This window comes from Dreissena polymorpha, chromosome 7 (assembly GCF_020536995.1).
Source record: "Dreissena polymorpha isolate Duluth1 chromosome 7, UMN_Dpol_1.0, whole genome shotgun sequence".
NCBI classification, from domain to species: Eukaryota; Metazoa; Mollusca; class Bivalvia; order Myida; family Dreissenidae; genus Dreissena; species Dreissena polymorpha.
The window spans coordinates 57,012,582-57,027,280 of NC_068361.1; positions in this window are offsets into that span (position 1 = coordinate 57,012,582).

Consider the following 14,699-nt stretch of genomic DNA (forward strand, 5'->3'; position numbering starts at 1 on the left):
AGTTACTCACACTAACTTTGTGATTTATCAGGTTTGTTATCAATAACTTGCAAAAGGCTTACCATTAAGAGAGTGTGTGTCGAGTGTAATCTCTATGTCCCTACCCTAAAGGTCAAGGTCACATTGGACGTTTAAAGTTCAATTATTGGCATCGTAAACATTACACAGCCTTTAACTTCTGCATTAATCGGACTATTTTAAACCGACTTTCCATAAAAGATGAATATTTTGAAAGGAAGTATAGATCGCGGTGGTGTAGTGGATGAGGTGTCCGCTTAGCGATCGGGAATTCGTGGGCTCGCTCCCTACTCGTGGAGCGTTCTTATTATCTCCTCCATAGACACCAAGTACTGGTTCTTCCCAGGAAACGGACTCGATAATGTCCCTCTGCCTGTAATGCTCTAAAAGGCGCTTGGAAGTATATATAGATATAGATATATACAGAAGTCTTTGCTACAAGGCCTTTTTCCATAACTAAAAGTTCAGTCTCATTATAAAATGCATTTTGTTTCTAAATAAGTACATTTGTGTTGCTTCATCATTCAACCGGTCGTTTCAAAATAACAAGTCTCACATGTTCAATCTGGTGAGAGGACGGACGCAATACCTGACTCAAAGGTGAAGATCATATTTGCATATCTAGACAATGTGATTAGCACCATTTAAAACGGGCTCGACATGTATACATCTAATAAAGCTATTGGTATCATATTCAATAGCTTCACAACTTCTTGTCATCAAGTAAGGGTACATTGCAGATATCGGCCTCTACAATCACATGATTTTTATTCCGGACGTGAATTACTCCAACCAAGGTCAATATTGATGCGAGGTCAGCAACGCGCACGGAAGTGACGTGATTGTTTTTCAAGTTCGTATCATAGGTTATATGACAAAATCAGACTTTTGCCGAACGTGTTTGGGCCCGGGAATTTAAGGGGTAAAATCTTTATTGAGTAAGCAATTGCAAAAACCCCACAATTATTTGATGATAAACATTATGCTATTAACTTGTTGGGATGGATTTATATAATATTCAATATAGTCCTTAAATTTAACTATACCAAGGTAAAACTGCTTTATTTTGTTTAGCATTGTATCATCTAGACTGTACATACGCTTTTTTTGGTTAGGTGGAACAAGATATATGATAACATTACGTGGAAACTGATTAATTTTAGTTGTTTAAGAGAGTTAAAAGCAGTTCCTTTCCTTTACTCGAAATTTCGTTATACAACATGAAGTTGTAATTGAGTAAAGTTAGCGTATATCAAAATTGCCTTTTATATTATAAAATTATATACAATAATATACGCATTATATTTCGGCCTCGCTCAGTAAAGCATCAAGTATTTTCTATAATACCGCGCATCTTTCAGGTACTTTGTATTGCGCTGTATGATATAGATTTTTTCACAAAATGATTGTTTACACAACGTAGCAAAATATGAGCGCATTCTTCACATTTAAAGTCTAAATAATATGTTTCAACAATACAAGTCATGTGTGGAATAGAGAAGAATTTCATACAAATTATTTGATGTCATTGTTCACTTTACAGATAATATGGATTTATTTCAGTTTTATGTAAAAACAACAGCTAGTTTCACAGACGTGATGAATAGGATTTTGTAAAAACAAGAGCTGTCAGAGGACAACGCGCTCGACTATTCGGGTGCTTGACAGTATAACGTAAGCCAGCATGGGGTAATTGTTCAAATTATTCAATAAGGTCTAGGTAATAGTTCAAGTATATTTTTCACAATCTATTGAACATTTGTTAAGACATAAAACAAACTAATAATATTTTATTTCAAGTTTGATAGCAAAAGCTTGGGTGGGAAGTTTGGACGGTCCTTCAACAATAATAAAAGGAAAAAAAAAATGGGGGGGTGTAGGGGGGTTGATAGGGGTGTATAATGTGGGGTGTGGTCATTTATTAGATGATCTTTCAAAAATAAAACAAGGAAAACAAATTTGAATGGGGGGAGGCAGGGATTCTGGGTTGGGGCGTGGAATCCATTGTAGTATTCAGGTAAGTGTTGTTTTGTCAGAGTATAAATAAAATCTGATCATAAAAAAAGAAGTGATGGCAATTTAACTAAAATTTAATCTTGACCTTGAGATCCAAGGTCATTCAAAGGTCAAGTTCAAAATTAACTTGGCAGGAACAGTACCTTTATGATAGTCAGATAATATTTGAAGTTTGAAAGCAATATCTTGGATACTTAAGAAGTCAAGTGGATCTACACACAAAATTTAACAAACTATTCAGTTACTTAGACAAAAAAGGGAAATAATTCTTACAAAATGCTTGATAGAGTTGTCTGCTGTCGTTTACAGATGGGTTCATGTTGGTAAAGAAATTTGTAAAATATAAAAGCAATATGTCAAAGGACATTGAAAATATTTGAGGTGGTTCGCAAACTTTAACATAGATTTATCAATAATATGCATGTTCTAAGTGGAAAAAGGGCCATAATTATTACAAAATGCTTGATAGAGTTGTCTGCTCTTGTTTATAGGTTTGGGTCATGTTAGTGAATAAGTATGCAAAATATGAAAACAATATGTCAAGGGACATTGAAAATATTTGGGGTGGTACGCAAAATTTAACATTTGCATGCTCACGCTCAAGCTAACGCTAACGCCGACGTCGATGAGATTACATTAAAAATACAACTAAGTTCGTGATCGGAAGCGCAAAAATTAATAGTGTCTAATATGTGATGTCGGCGTCAAATTATGTTGAATGGTAAATGTCAAAAACTGTATTTAGAATGTAAATATCACTGCTTGCCTTAGTTTGGTTCAGTTTTACGAATAACGTATTTTCCGACTTTGATATTTTTGTTATAAATAAATTAATTTTAATGAATTAATGATATAAATGCGTTATTTTGTTTGGTATTATGTTAACAGTGCTAAATAGCGTATCCACAGTGTTGTAATGGTGGTAGTGATGTTGTTAGTAGTCTTTTGTAGTTTACTTATACAAGTATACGGATATCCGGATATTCGGAAACTGGATGCGGTTATCCGAATACCGATTTCGGACACGATTCACATCCCTAAAATAAATCTTTATATCTGCTTAAAGGTGTATTAACTGCTGTGCTAATCGTAATAGAAACATATATAATTTGAGGCAATTCGTATTTACCACTGAAAATCTGGTTATAGAAAATTATTTCATTTGTTAAGGTCACTTATATTTATAATTGAGCACATTATATAATATAAGCCTATACTAAGACACATTGTAACTCCTTTCAATCGTGGAATTTTCAAGAGATTACTAGTAATATTACTGTTAGTGGTATTTCGCGAATGTTCATACTCCTAATTGTTGTCATGCGGGAATCTGATAAATTTAATTAATTTTTTTTAACTTGGTCGATCAGTATATCAGTCTTTATCCTGTCACATGCCTTTAAATCAGCCCGATAACCAGGTAACCTAATATCCCAAAAGATATTAGGCTAGATGACCACGTGACCTCGAATATCTGTCAGTTGCTGTCCGCGCCTGCGCACGCCTGTACTATTTTCTATTAATAAAATAAACTTGTTTTCAATTAAACTAATTATACCATACGTTTAAAGTACTGTTTGTTTAAAAATTATTATTTTAACAGCATACTTTCGTCTTTGTGTATTGAATTATTAACGATTGACTCGATTTCTGTGTTGTTTAACAAGACGGAAGCTATGTTTTTGCTGCGGCGTGTTTTTTCCCATATTAAATATTTAAACACAAAATACTGGAAAACTATATATTTTAGAAACATTTCAACGAATGTTGTAAATGTGACATGATAAATAGAATGAATATTTATAATTGAGCACATTATATAATATAAGCCTATACTAAGACACATTGTAACTCCTTTCAATCGTGGAATTTTCAAGAGATTTTCAAGGGTTATCTGGCTCGTCGGGGGATGTTATCGGGTTTGCCTTCGGCTCACCCGATAACTTCCTCCGACTTGTCAGATAACCATTCTCCATCCACGTCAACGAACTATTATTCTCTATTTCTCAATCGATACACCTACCGACAGCAATCTTTGAATCGTTGAAATCGATGAATCACGAGCAGGAGATTCACCGCAACATCTCTGTATCAGGAATAAAGAAAATGTAGGAAATTTCTATATGGACTGTTGGGAAAAAAATAAAACAGGGACAGATGACAAATAACGCATTTATGTTCTGTTTATTTAATTATTGTATTCATGAATAGGTATGTCATAGTTAAACATCATATGATCTCTTAACAAAGCCATGATACTCTACATGAGCGCCTATCCATGATTCAAAGGCATAATTTTACAGAGCCTTGGTTCATTATTAATTCGCTCATGAACTGCTTAAGTCTTTGAGTCGGACAATTTTATCTTTTAAGTTTGTAAAGATGTTTTCTTTGACGATGCACTTGGACATGTAGCAGTATACATAATTTCTGGCGATGATACATTCAAATTTTCTGAGTAATTTTATAGAATATTCATTTTGGCTAGATGCTTTTCAAAGCATTCACTAATGACTTAATATTAAAAACATTACCTTATTCTGTAATAATATACTACTATTTGCAGTTTTTATTCTATTTAAAATGTTTCACAGTAAAGTATGTGTAACATTTCACATAGCCCTATAGACGATAGCAATTCACGCTCATGGCGAACATGTTTATCTAGTAGACATTGCCTACTGATTGGGATTAAACACATTTTTATTCAAATTTACATTTCTCGGCTTGTAAAAAATGACTAAGAGGTCAAACATAACATAAAAATTAAAAGGGTAAAACAAATAAAACCGTCTAGTACTTTCTTGTTTTGTGAAAAACAAGATACTATGGACAAACAATAGTATAATAGATTTGTTGGATACATTCGATTGTATATAACCATTACAAACATCCAATCATAAAATAGCGTGCTTTGAACATAAACATATTCCCTTTTGCTGTATAATTGGAAAGATGTTTCTTAAAAGTGTTTATAAAAGTGAACGAACAGACTTCGCGCCAACGTTTGGACAACGTGTGATACAGTATTTAAGACTTAAAGTTAAAACAATGCAACCACTTCTCTATATGTTAAGGACGCCAGTGATGATGCATTTAACAGCCGTTAATGAATCACTAAAAACTATAACGATAAACATGCTTTGTTACCATACGTGTTTCTTTTTACAGTGTACGTGAACACAGCACTTTAAACAATTGGTGGTTAAAACATTTTTTAAAAATAAATCAATATTTTTTAAAATAAATCAAGAAGGGGACATTTATAGGCGGACGTTTTCATATATGTAAACGAAAAAAAATCGTGGTAATGTTTCACGAAGTCTCACATTAAACAATTTAAAAAAGAAAACTATCATTATAAACGTAGCTAAGAAAACAACACTTAAAATGAATTTATACCAACTACATAATAATAAAATAACGTGATATTCAAACATATCGTGTACAACGTTTTTTTTTTTAAATATACGAGGCTTCAACATGAACTTCCATCACACATTAATAATACTTATCAACATAAAATTTTATGTATTACACAAAAGATGTGTACATCTTTTGAGTTCATTAATCGTGGTAAACTTAAAAAAACAACAATAAAAACCACAAAGAACAAATATAACTTATTTAAGACGTAGAAACAATGTACTGATGAGTGCATTTTATTTTTGTAAAACAAAACTTTTTTAATCTTCTTGTCTAAGTCAAAAATAGTAATAAGACAATATTAGCAACGTACTGACATTCATGTATTATATGTTTACAAACAACTTAATGATCTTATAAATACATAGTCTAAAGAAATGTTAAAATTTCAGCAAATGTAATTTAATTATTTATTACACTTTCATCTCCACAAGAGTACGTGAAATTCATTAGTACTGTTTTGAATAATGATCGCATGCATGTACATATTTAATTAAACATACCTAACGTTCCGATAAATAAATTATTAATTTTCTATGATTATTTGTTTTCGAATAACGCATTTCATGTTATAAATGCACAGGAATTAAATCACAGGTGCGTATAGCGAATGATTTGATAACACGTTTTTTATGCTCATGAGCGTGGTTTATTCGACAAAAACCTCTGATTAAAAATACATTTGTTGATTCTAAAATGATCACATAATACTAAGTCTGTATTTTAAGCAACGGTCGCCGTGTAGTACTGGATTTGGCGTTCGCATAGAGACCGGGAGATCACAGGTCCCATCCCCACTGCAGGGGCGTTCTTCCCAAAGGCACCAAGCACTGGTTCTACCCAGGAAACGGACTCGCGAGCGTTTCAGTAAACATACGGCTGAATGTCTTAATAGGTTTAATATTAAAGCTAATGCATGATAGCTAAAATTGTTTCTATACTCCGTTAATCTTTCTACGACTTTCAGTCACCGGGATTATCAATTACGTCATCTCAGCATTACAAAACACTATGTCGTGAATGTAACTCTTGCATTATATTATTCATTATTATCAAGATTGCGTCTTAATGTATGGCAAGTGGTCAATCACCTTAAATAAAGGTCCTTCAATTAATGATAGGAATGATCTCCCGCTGTTGCAACTGGACTTTCACCTATCATGTTACAATTGAGCGAATGACGTAAGATTCGTTTAGAAACAAACAAAGAACCTTTATCAGTTAATGTTAATACAGTTAGTTAAAAGATATTTATTTACGCTCGATTACAACGTAAGAAACCTTATTGAACCGCTCTCGAGTCAGTTTCCTGAGCAGAACCAGTATCTTTGGGGGAGATCTAAAGAATGCTCCCAAAGTGGGGATCGAACCAGGTCACTAGGCGGACACCATACCCTTTACGCCACGGCCACGTCATATCGATACTATAGTGGAAGCAACATGAAAATAAGCACAATTGAAAACAACTTAACTAATTTTAACAACTGTTATACATATTATTTAGATTGTATCACAGTATATTATGTTGTTACATAACGTTGCACATAAATAAATGGTAAGTTTGTAACGATTTGATAGGGCGCTTTTAAGCACGAGATTTTTTTTCTGTTCAATTTTAGGAAATCTACAGTAATATCTACAAAACATTAAATGCCGCCCATACTAATTGTAAAATAATATTCCTTGTATACAGACATCCGGCGACGTGTCGTGTTAGGATATACGTAGGCCAACGAATGTGCTATTGTCAGACTTGCTGGCCCTTGAATACTGATTTTTTTCAGTGTATAATTCGGAAATATATTTTTACTTATGTACTTAAATACAAATAAGTTCTTAAAAATACACATTTCGAATTTAGTTTGTTTAAGGTTTATACACAGTTATTGGATATCATTTTCCGAAACATACATGAACATATACTATTTTTCTTATAAACCAAAATATTCACATATTTGCTATTTATCCGAGCAGGATTAAACAATTGGAAATATAAAAAAAACTCGCTCAATGACGCGTGTATCCAACAATAAATAAATTCAGTATTATAATAATATTTATACACCATATTGAAAACTGAACGAATTTTGGCAATTTAAAAAAACACACACAAACAAACAACTTTAAATTAGATATATATATATATATATATATATATATATATATATATATATATATATATATATATATATATATATATATATATATATATATAATATATATATATATAAATATATATATATATATATATATATATATATATATATATATATATATATATATATATATATATATAAATTTGCAATTGAAAAGTCAGTAAAACTTTCCTTAAATATATCAAAATGGCAATTTGGGCCATGTATAACATTTTTCGCCGAAACAGTATTTGAAATGCTTAACATATATAGAAATGAAATAAATTCGATCATATAACGAACTTACAATATATGTTACAATTAAAAGGCGAACTGCATAGTTCCTCACAGAGCTTCTTTGGCAAACGTTAAATAAAAGCTATCGCTGTATTTCGTATTTTCGGTCAATAGAAGTTGTGCACGTGGCATCATTAGAACATTGGAGCCGGTCAACTCTTACATTGCAAATTATAAACAATCCAGTAACACAACACTTATTTACACAAACAACACATAACATAGTAAAAGAAGGATATGAGTAAAACTGATGGATGCTCCCCAATAATGCTCTGTCGATATATGGTTTAATTGTGTGGAAAAGAGTGTGACCTTGAAAAAAATCTATTATTAGCCTCGGTGACCAGACCCATCTCCAGTGACATCAAACCTCATCAAAAAGGTAGAGGTCCATGCAAGGTACCTACTAAAATCCCAAATATATAAGAGATCGGTCAAATATTGAAGGCGCTATGAGAAACTGTAACCCAAGTGTGACCTTGAGAAAATCATTAGCCTCGGTGACATTGACCTTGATTCCAGTGACCTCAAACCTCCTCAAAAGATAGAGGTCCATGCAAGGTACCTACATGCCAAATATGGAAGAAATCGGTAAAATATTTAAGGCGTTATGAGGAACTGCAACAAAAGTGTGACGGAAAATCTATTAAGAGCTTCGGTGACCTTTACCCAAGTGACGTCAAACCTCATCAAAAGGTAGAGGTCCATGCAAGGTACCTACATGCCAAATATGAAAGAGATAGGTAAATATTGAAGGCGCTATGAGAAACTGTATCAAAAGTGTGACGGAAAATCTGTTATTAGCCTCGGTGACCTTGACATTGACTCCAGTGACGTCACACCTCATCAAAAGGTAGAGGTTCATGCAAGGTACCTACATGCCAAATATGTAAAAGATCGGTGAAATATTGAAGGCGCTATGAAAAACTGTAACAAAAGTGTGACGGAAGGAAGGAAGGAAGTAATAAAGTAAGTAAGGAACTATAAACTGGCAACTATATGCTCTCAATATATATATATATATATATATATATATATATATATATATATATATATATATATATATATATATATATATATATATATATATATATATATATATATGTATATATGTGTGGAGAGCATTATGATACATTATATATTTAATTGTCATCAATCGTATATCAACGATACAACAAAAATAACAAGAAAGAAAATACATTTTCAAAAAAGTAATGTAGCTTTTGCACACAATTAAAAACAAAAACAAAAATGCGTAACCAAAACAAATTGCGCTTAAAATAGCCAGGCACCTAAAATAATTGTATTTAACACAATACATGATTTACCTTGTAACATGTACATTGTAACGAGTTACCAATAGATATACTAGAAACACAGTTTCGTCTCAAAGTTATAATTATACACACTTGACTATATCCTCATGTTTGCATGAATCGACTTACAAGAGTAACGTTCTAAGTAAATGAGAAAAACATACATGTATTACTGTACACAGGTAGTTAAAACATATGTATGTACACCAATATTTATGTATGAAGGCATTTTCATTATATGAGCATGTTATTAATCAGCTGTAAAAAGTATTTACACGATCATTCGAAATGACGACTTTCGTGTTTTATTTTAATAAAATGAAATGAAATTAATATATATATTATATATTGATTGATATTGCCTTGCGGGATCTCGTCAATTTGATAAAAAAAAACAATTTCATTTCATTAAATTCATTTAGAATATAGAAATTTTCTTTTATATCTAATGATATGATATTTCTGCAGTGAAATAACAGCAGTGAAAATAAACAAATTGTTATTTTCACCGGTTCACCAATTGAAAATACAATTGTTGTGTTGACACATAGAGAGAATATATATATATATATAGCTGTTTATAACTGTTCATAGATGTTTCACTTTCTTTTGCTACAGGAATGAATGCAATATAAATACCAGAAACAACTGCAAAAAGGCCCTCTTGTGGTGTGATATTAGTCCTCTCATAAAAGTATTGGTTTCATAAACAGCTTTAGAATTCTGGCACAATGCAGACATGCGATAAAATAACATAATAATTAAAACAACTCACAAGTTTTGGAGTTACCACCAGAGTTATCAGCGCACGAAATGATCAGACGAATTTTACAATAGTGAATCCACGGTTTCAAATCAACGTAACTCTCCATTCGGAGTAATCGTTTATCATCGTCGTCATCGACATCATCAGTAGTAGCAGAAAGTGTAAGAGCAGCAGCGCTATGAACAGTACCCTGCTTGTTTATCACTTTAAACTGTTGAACATCAACTGATTTCAAATCACAAAAGTCTTGCTTGATTCTCGTATATTCATCTTCATTCTCCTCCGTACGGAACAACAGTTTCAACTGTACACTATGTTTGATAGTAGACATATTATGTACGAGATTTTGCAGTGATGATGGGGAGAATGCTGTATAAGTTATAAACACATACGTGATACATTTTGGCAGTTTCATGTCCATTTCATACTTTTTCAAACAAATCCTAAGCTGCTGCAAGTGGGTGAGAAGGGGCAGTGTCTGTGACAGCAGGTCGGCGTGTTCTATTTGCGTCATGTTCAGATTGGTTATATGCAGTGTGGGTAATGTTTCATACAACCCAGGACAATCCTTGAATACCTCAAACTTAACGTTCGACAAATATGCGACTCGCATGAGTGGATCGGGGTATTTTTCACTCGACTCTCGCCTCTGTAAAACGACGTATTCATTTAAAAAGACGCGCACTGAGTCTAACATTGAAAGCTGTATCAACAAACTGTACAGCCAATCTGATGAGCAGGATCCTTCTTCTAAAATAATTAATTGAAGGGTCGGAGGTAATGTGTGATTGAAATCAGCCAGGTAAGTCCCTTGTAATCGAATTTCTTTAAACGCGGGTAACGTGTTTTGTGTCACAAACGTCAGTGAAACATCATCAAAAGCCAGAAGCTGTACGCTTTTTATACTCGTGCCACGCAACATTTCAAACCGCTCTTTTTGGAATTTTAAGATGCATAGTTCAATGTTCGACATGTCACATGACAACATCTCAGATGCATATGTATGTGATTTGTCTCCTCGGATTTCTTCTTTTGACTGCAATTCAACATCCCACAGCTCACACTTGACAGGATGATCTAATGAAGAAAGCGTGATCAACAAGCTGCACAGCCACTCATATGAACATCCGCCTTCATGGAAACTTATACCCTCCAATGAAGCAGGCAGCTTGAGATCACATCGACCCGTATAAGTCCCCTTCAAATAAATATGTGTTAGACTGCTGAGCGTGTGAAGAATCGTTGATGCTAATGAGGCACAATCAGCCGTTGTCAGACTCAGGATTCCTATACTTGAATCACGTAATATTTCAAACAGTTCCTTACTTCCCGATTTCACAAATATATTGATTTTTGACAGGTCATGTAATAGTATTTCAGATCGCAACTCCAATGCATATGCATGTGATTTGTCTCCACGGATTTCTTCTTTTGACTGCCATTCAACATCCCACAGCCCACACTTGACAGGATGATCTAATGAAGAAAGCGTGATCAACAAGCTGCACAGCCACTCATATGAACATCCGCCTTCCTGGAGATCTATACACTCCAATAAAGCAGGCAGCTTTAGATCACAACGACCCGTATAGGTTCCCCTTAAATAAAGTTGTGTAAGCCTATTGAGAGTGTGAAGAATCTCTGATGCTAATGAGGCACAATCAGCCGTTTTCAGGCTCAGGATTCCTATACTTGAATCACGAAATATGTCAAACAGTTTCTTACTTCCCGATTTCACAAATATATTGATATTGGACAGGTCATGTATTTCAGATCGCAACTCCAATGCACATGCACGTGATTCGTCTCCACGGATTTCTTCTTTTGACTGCAATTCAACATTCCACAGCTCACACAAGACAGGATGATTTAATGAAGAAAGCGTGATCAACAAGCTGCACAGCCACTCATATGAACATCCGACTTCCTGGAGACTTATACACTCCAATGAAGCAGGCAGCTTGAGATCACATCGCCCGGTATAGGTCCCCCAAAAATAAAGTTTTGTCAGCTTGTTGAGAGTGTGAAGAATCTCTGATGCTAATGTCACACAATCAGCCGTTCTCAGGTCTATGATCCCTATGCTTGTGTCACGTAATAATTCAAACAGTTCCTTACTACCATTGTTTACTGATATCTCAATATTGGATAGGTCATTTGACAGAATTAGAGATCGCAAGTCCGACATATGTGTTTGTGATTCGTCTGCACGGATTACTTCACTTGAGTGCAATACAACATCCCACAGCTCACACTCGACAGGATGATCTAATGCAGAGAGCATGATCAACAAGCTGCACATCCACTTAGATGAACATTCGCACTTTGACAAGTGAATGTGTTGTATTGTTTCGGGAAGAGCTATGTCTTTTATCAAGTGGGTGTCCTCTATTCTCAAATAAGTTAATTGAGACAGGGACAGAAGAACACATGAACACGATGATTCGTCAAATTTTCCAATACAGTTCAGCTCCTGTATGCTCGAACGATGTAAAGCTTTACTTATTTCCGGAGTCATTGTAAACTTTACACGTGTAAGACAATCTTTGGATTTGTCTATGACTGTCAATATTTCGCTTATTTGTAGAACATTACTTTCTAAAATAAGTGACCGCACATCTGATTTATTGTTCAATAAAAGCAGTTTTAATGCATTCGAATCGGACTCAGTAAGATACGTATTAAATGTGAAATCCCTACAATTCAGGCAAATTTCCCTTTCACCGATGGCCTTAGCTTCAATGCATCCAGCAATGATCATTCGCTGGAATAAGACTGATCGTGCGAAGCAACGAGCGTTGTAATCCAATTGATTATGTTTTGATTTTAAAACGTTTTTCTGTGTGCAATTGTCTTCCTGAAATGCTAATAAGTGTTCCTGATTATAAAATCCACGAATGTACATTCTCTGTCCGTGACTTATATCTTCGAGGAACTCATCATCAACCAGACAACTAATCAGCTTATTTGCTTTTTTACAGTCAAGTCCACATAGATATATGATTGTCTGGCTCATCTCTAAAACATTATATTTAGATCCGGTTTGGAACTGTTGTAGAAGGTCTTGCTTGGAATTTGCGAGGTGATAGGCAGCCATAAATTCCTGTAATGTTTCGTGTGGAAATGAAAACTGTGCATCCTGATCTACTATATTGGAACTGCATCTTTTCGTTAAAACACCAGCTTTAAGGCAAAAGTCCAATTGCGTTTCTGACATGTGATTCAATATTTCCCGTTCGGTGAACACTGGGGATTTGCTCGATGAAAACGTAGAGTTAAACGCAACATTCGAAAGTGCATGAAAAGTATCGATCTGCCCCTGAATAAACCTTGTATTTGATAAACACTGAAAACAATTTCCTTTTTGAAAATATTCCTTTTCCGCACCTCCATCTTTAAAAAGTACGTCTAGTAGAATACAATTTATTTCACACAAGGAGCCACCAAATGCCATCTTGTTCATCCACAAATTGATTAGCAGGGTTTGCAGCCAGGGTGACGCCAACAAATTCCCGAATTGACGTTCGTTCACGTACTTCATAAAATCAGTGTGTGTCATCACATTATCAGTTTGAAGGCTTATTATAATTTTATTTGCTAGGTCTTCTGAATCAAGTATTCCTTCAACTTCTATTAACTTGTTAATTTCAGAATCTTTGATTCGCTCATCCGCCATTTTCCATGGACGTGATGTAATAATAGACACGCAATTGGAATGCCATTGTGCAAGTAACGGTATGACAAGTTGATTTAAATGATCAACCCATTCATTAAGCCCATCCATAGTTACGATGTATTTCTCTCGTTCTAGGATATATGGTAAAAGCTTAACGGTCTCTTCACGTTTATCACCAGAATAAATTATGTGGATTATTTGTGTTTTGATCATCTCTATAACCTCCCGCTGGTCCTTTGCATCTCTTAGTGATATTTGAAAGAGAAACCGGAACTCCTTCAATGTTTCGACATCATTAAATGTAGGCCTGTGATCAGGATTGTGCCCAGACACTGCATCACACCAGTCAAGAGCCAATTTAGTAAGAAATGTAGTTTTACCCATTCCGGGTTCACCTTGGACAAATACACGGCTAGTGAGCGTTTCCTCTTTATAAAATAAGGCTTTGTATTGGTTAACCGGTATTCCCGTTTTCTTTCGAGTTCCATCTTTCTCTATTGCAACGTGGCTCAATTTTGGTTGCACAAAGACATCCCAAATGGGTTTGTCAAGACCCGTCCTAAGTGGTGAAACAGACACAGTGTTCTTCTTCTTCGTATAGAAATCTATTAACCGGCCACGAAAATCTATAATTATAAATAAACTGAAGATCAACTTATGAAACCATCAAGAAAATAATCATAAATAATAATATATCCAAAAGAATAAAACAATATATGTGAATCATAATGTTGGTAATGATGTTGAAATAGAAGAAGTTAAATATGCAAATGACGGTTAATAAAAAACAAACAACATGCTTTTATACATAAGACATGTACTATTTTGTGACTTCTCCACGACATAAATGTTTGTAATAAAAACACTTAATGACTGCATTTTTATTACATTTATAAGCGTCGGATTGAACCCTCTCTAATTTTAAGCAAGTAGCCGTTAAAAGTCCGGCCTGCCTTAGAGGGCTCCCAAGTATAGCGGTACCCCGACGAAAAACATTATTACACCTGAATATAACGGTCACCTGTCGTTAGCGACCAACGGTAAGCATA